This window comes from Gopherus flavomarginatus, unplaced genomic scaffold (assembly GCF_025201925.1).
Source record: "Gopherus flavomarginatus isolate rGopFla2 unplaced genomic scaffold, rGopFla2.mat.asm mat_scaffold_34_arrow_ctg1, whole genome shotgun sequence".
Taxonomy (NCBI): Eukaryota; Metazoa; Chordata; order Testudines; family Testudinidae; genus Gopherus; species Gopherus flavomarginatus.
In genome coordinates, this window is record NW_026115061.1 from 6,217,875 (window position 1) to 6,223,784 (window position 5,910).

Consider the following 5,910-nt stretch of genomic DNA (forward strand, 5'->3'; position numbering starts at 1 on the left):
GTGTACTGGATGCTGCTGACAGACACGGTACTGCAGTGCTACACAGCAGTATTCATTTGTTTTTGCAAGGTAGCAGAGATGGTTACCATCCCTATTGCACCATCTGCCATTGTAAATTGGCAATGAGATGATGATTATCAGCTGTTTTGTACTGTCTGCTGCTGTCATGGGTGCTCCTGACTAGCCTCGCTGAGGTTGGCTGGGGGCGCATGGACAAAAATGGGAATGACTCCCCAGGTCATTCCTTTCTCTATATTTTGTCTAAAAATAGAGTCAGTCTGGCCTAGAATATCAGGAAAGTGTACTAGAGAACCAGAGAGCACAGCCACCCCAGGTCAGAGCCCCAGAGATCCTGCAGAAATGATCACCTGCATGTCATTCTAGGAGGTGCCCCTGCAACAACCCCAATTGTTGCTTCCCTCATCCCCCAACCCTTCTGGGCTACTGTGGCAGTGTCCCCCCATTTGTGTGATGAAGTAATAAAGAATGCAGGAATAAGAAACACTGACTTTTTAGTGAGACAAAATGAAGGGGATGCAGCCTGCTGCTGCTATGATAGTCCAGGTAGTACAGAATCTTTTCTTTAGACATGAAAGGAGCGGGCTGATGGAGCTCAGCCTCTAGTTGTTATGATGAGAATGGTTATCAGCCATTCCATACCATCTGCTGGGAATGACTCCTAGTCATTCCCATTTTTATCCAGGCACTCCTGGCTGATCTCACTGAGGCCAGCCAGGAACACTTATGGGCTGATGATGACTATGGATACAAGTCATATTGTACCCTCTACCACCAGGAAGGGGACACTGGTGTTCAGCAGTGCAGTACCCCGTCTACCAGCAGCATGCAGTAGACATAGAGTGACATTGAAAAAAGGCGAGAAACTACTTTTTCCGTTTTCTTTTGGGAGGAGGGGAAGAAGAGTGCAAATTGACAACATACACCCTGAAACACCCAGGAAAATGTTTTTGACTCTTCAGGCATTGGGAGCTCAGCCAAGAATGCAAATGCTTTTCAAAGACTGCTGGGACTGTGGGATAGCTGGAGTCCTCATCACCCCCTCCCTCCCTCCATGAGCGTCCATTTCATTCTTTGGCTTTCCGTTACGCTTGTCATACAGCACTGTGCTGAGTCCTTGCTGCGGCCTCTGTCTATCATAGCCTGGAGATTTTTTCAAATGCTTTGTCATTTCATCTTCTGTAATGGAGCTCTGATAGAACAGATTTGTCTCCCCATACAGTGATCAGATCCAGTATCTCCCATACGGTCCATGCTGGAGCTCTTTTTGGGTTTGGGACTGCATCACAACCCGTGCTGATCAGAGCTCCATGCTGGGCAAACAGAAAATGAGGTTCAAAAGTTCATGAGGTTTTTCCTGTCTACCTGGCCAGTGCATCCGAGTTCAAATTGCTTTCCAGAGCGGTCACAATGGTGCACTGTGGGATACCGCCTGGAGACCAATACCATTGAATTGCGGCCACACTAACCCTAATCCGACATGGCAATACCGATTTCAGTGCTACTCCTCTCGTCAGGGAGGAGTACAGAAACCGGTTTAAAGAGGCCTTTATAGCAATATAAAGGGCTTCATTGTGTGGACGGGTGCAAGGTTAATTCGGTTTAACGCTGCTAAATTCTGTTTAAACGCGTATTGCAGACCAGGCCTAAGAAAGCAGCTGTTTGACCTACAAACAACGACAAAGTAAAACCTGCAAGAGCAGCCTTTCAACTCAGAGGCCTAATAATAAGATGTTACTAATAACTGATGAAAGAGTTAGAAACGACTCAAAACCATACTCAGTACAAACCAAATGGGAACACAGACAACACCACTTTTCTTCACTGCTCTTCAACCATGATATTCTCCTCAGAGGGAGGTCCACCGCTCCTGGGGATTGAGCCCCACAATAACAGGGTGATGTGTGCAGTGGATGGAGGAAGCTGCTATTCCATCTCCCCAGTCCAAAAATCAGTTTAATAGCTAATCCTGAGATAGAGAAAGTATCAGTTATTAAAGTGGTAAGAACTAATTTAACATTTTGATTCCAGCCAATGTTAAAATGATCTAACATACAGGTTAATAAAAACATTTCTAGTCCTCTGCATAGAACGCTTAAATGATGCAAAAATAGCAAGTTTGGTTTAAAAAGTCATAAAAGGGACATCATCCCTAATCTGACACTTGGTGAAATGTAAGTCTAGAACACACAACCAGTTTGGGGATTGTGCTCTGCTTCTTAACAGTCTGCCCTGAGGTTGCCACTTGCAGTCATAAGCTATTTCAGACAGCTTCGGCCATCTCATCCATGGATCAGTAACTGGTTAGAAGTTTGGAAAGAAAGGGTAGGACTAAATAGTCAGTTTTTGCAACGGAAAGGGAGCAAATAGCAGGCTTCCAAAGTATGAGACAAGACTACAGACATTAGGGCTGCTCAGTTTAGACAAGAGATGACTAAGGAGAGACACCATACAGCACCAGTTCTCAACCAAGTATCTGCCAAAAGAAACCAGGCTTGACCCACCTCCCCAAGCCACCAAGCCAGCCTGCCTGCCTTGAAGGGTTGGGGAGAAAGGACACAACAAAAAATTGCAGAATCAATGCAGAAGAGAGAACTCTTCCCCTACCATTATCAGTAAGGGTTGCCTCACAGCCACTGAACAGGAATAGCAAAAGTCCAACCACAATTCTACTTTCTTTCCACTACAAGAGATAATGGCCTCACAAAATTAGGGTGGGAGCTGCTCTCCTGAGACAGTACTGCTGCTGCCTAGGCGCATGGCAGACAGAGATGGGCTGGCAACCAAGACAGTTTTGATCGTTTCAAAGGCAAGAGGGAAATGCGACAAGTGCACACATAGCAGAGAATGGTTTTGATTTGTCAACCTCTGGGTTACAGGCCCAGCATGCTTCCACTGCACCACTCTGCTGGCTCTTCAACCCCCGTGCCACCCAGCCGCCACTATCCGGATTAGTGCCTTTCGAGCTCTCACGCTGGCAGGTAGATGCAGGCAGATGTGCAGGCAGCTAGGCAGCTGCCCTGGTCACAGGATTTTACAGCTTATAAAGGGTAAAAGGGATCTATTTAGGGTTTGGACCCAATTGGGAGCTGGGTAGCTGAGTGCCGGAGATGGGAGCACTTCTTAAACTGTTTTCAGTTAAGCCTTCAGCTTGTGGGGGATGAGGTTCAGCCTTGGATCCGCGTCTGCAGCAGGCAAGCACCTGTGGTTCAATCGGCCCCCCCGCTTATCATAACCTTAGTCCCAGATTTGGACCTTAGCGTCCAAAATATGGGGGTTAGTATGAAAACCTCCAAGCTTAGTTACCAGCTTGGACCTGGTACCTGCTGCCACCACCCAAAAAATTAGAGTGTTTTGGGGCACTCTGGTCCCCCTGAAAAACCTTCCCTGGGGACCCCAAGACCCAAATCCCTTGAGTCTCACAACAAAGGGAAATAATCCTTTTTCCCTTCCCCCCTCCAGGTGCTCCTGGAGAGATACACAGACACAAGCTCTGTGAAACTACACAGAGAGACTCCCCCCTCTCTGTTCCCAATCCTGGAAACAAAAAGTACTTTCCTATTCCCCCAGAGGGAATGCAAAATCAGGCTAGCAATCCAACACACAGATCTCCCCGTTTTCTTCCTCCCACCAATTCCCTGGTGAGTACAGACTCAATTTCCCTGAAGTAAAGAAAACTTCAACAGGTCTTAAGAGAAAGCTTTATATAAAAAGAAAGAAAAATACATACAAATGTGCTCTCTGTATTAAGATGATACAACACAGGGTCAATTGCTTAAAAGAATATTGAATAAACAGCCTTATTCAAAAAGAAGACAAATCAAAGCACTCCAGCACTTATATTCATGCAAATACCAAAGAAAAGAAACCATAGAACTTACTATCTGATCTCTTTGTCCTTACACTTAGAAACAGAAAATTAGAAAGTAGAACTACTTCTCCAAAGCTCAGAGAAAGCAGGCAGGCAGACAAAAGACTCAGACACACAATTCCCTCCACCCAAAGTTGGAAAAATCCGGTTTCCTGATTGGTCCTCTGGTCAGGTGCTTCAGGTGAAAGAGACATTAACCCTTAGCTATCTGTTTATGACACGCCCCCCAAATTGCAGACAGTGGGGAAGCTCACTGGCGGCGATTTCCTTCTAGAACTTTAAAATAAACAGATTAATACAACACATGCACCTTTACATATACCCCTAAGTATATAACTAACATACTTCTACATTTTAAGAACACTTTTTAACTACTGAATTCTGGGAAACTCTCACGGGAGAGTGCATCAGCTACTTTGTTAGAAGCTCCTGTGATGTGCTGAATTTTAAAATTAAAATCTTGGAGAGCTAAACTCCAACGAAGAAGTTTCTTGTTGTTCCCCTTGGCAGTATGAAGCCACTTTAGTGCAGCATGGTCAGTTTGTAGTTGGAACCGCCGTCCCCAAACATATGGGCGTAGCTTTTCCAGGGCGTACACAATGGCATAGCATTCCTTTTCACTGACTGACCAGTGACTTTCCCTCTCAGACAGTTTCTTGCTGAGAAACACGACAGGATGGAAGTTGTGATCTGTTGCTTCCTGCATGAGCACCGCTCCTATACCACGCTCAGATGCATCTGTGGTTACTAGGAATGGCTTGTCAAAATCCGGGGCCCTGAGCACAGTGTCAGACATGAGCATTGCCTTAAGTTGGGTAAAGGCCTTTTGACACTCATCAGTCCACTTAACTGCATTTGGCTGGGTCTTTTTGGTCAGGTCTGTCAGTGGGGCAGCGATTTGGCTGTAGTGGGGTACAAATCGCCTGTAGTATCTGGCCAAGCCTAAGAAGGATTGGACCTACTTCTTGGACCGTGGGACAGGCCACTTTTGGATAGCATCCACCTTGGCCTGTAGGGGGTTCATGGTTTCTCGACCCACCTGGTGCCCCAGGTAAGTCACTCTGTTTTGGCCTATTTGACACTTTTTGGCCTTAACAGTTAGTCCTGCCTGCCTGATGCGCTCAAAGACCTTTTCCAGGTGTAGTAGGTGTTCGGGCCAGGAGTCGGAAAAAATGGCCACATCATCGAGGTAGGCAACTGCAAAGTCTCCCAGTCCAGCTAGTAGACCATCTACCAGCCTCTGGAAGGTGGCGGGTGCATTTCGAAGGCCGAAAGGAAGGACATTGAATTCATACACCCCCGCATGGGTGACGAATGCTGACCTCTCCTTGGCAGGTTCATCTAGCGGTACTTGCCAGTACCCCTTGGTTAAGTCTATTGTAGAGATGAACTGGGCACGTCCCAACTTTTCCAATAGCTCATCGGTGCGTGGCATTGGATAGTTGTCCGGACGAGTTACCGCATTTAGCTTACGGTAGTCCACGCAAAAGCGTATTTCCCCATCTGGTTTGGGTACCAGAACCACTGGAGATGCCCATGCACTGGTAGATGGGCGGATTATACCCATTTGTAGCATGTTCTGGATCTCCCGTTCTATAGCAGCTTGGGCATGAGGAGACACCCGGTAGGGTGGGGTTCTGATTGGGTAAGCATTACCTGTATCAATGGAGTGGTATGCCCGTTCAGTCCGTCCTGGGGTGGCTGAGAACAATGGGGCGAAGCTAGCGCACAGCTCCTTGATTTGTTGCCGCTGCAGACGTTCCAGGGTGGTTGAGAGGTTCACCTCTTCCACGCCACCGTCTTTTTTCCCGTCGTAGTAGACACCGTCAGGCCACTCAGCATCATCTCCCTGGACTGTAAACTGACAAACCTGTAAGTCTCTGGAATAGAAAGGCTTGAGAGAATTAACATGGTACACTTTAGGCTTTAGTGAGGAATTGGGAAATGCTATGAGGTAGTTTACAGCTCCCAGGCGCTCTTGGACCGTGAATGGCCCTTCCCATGATGCTTCCATCTTATGG

General features: G+C 46.9%; 1 non-coding gene across 1 annotated transcript; it reads right to left on the minus strand.

Moving 5' to 3' along the window:
• Nucleotides 1–1,872: 1,872 nt before the first annotated feature.
• On the minus strand, nt 1,873–2,065 carry LOC127042249 (U2 spliceosomal RNA). The gene has a single exon (XR_007771900.1). It is a non-coding gene; the product is annotated as a U2 spliceosomal RNA (small nuclear RNA).
• Between the last annotated feature and the right edge of the window lie 3,845 nt (nt 2,066–5,910).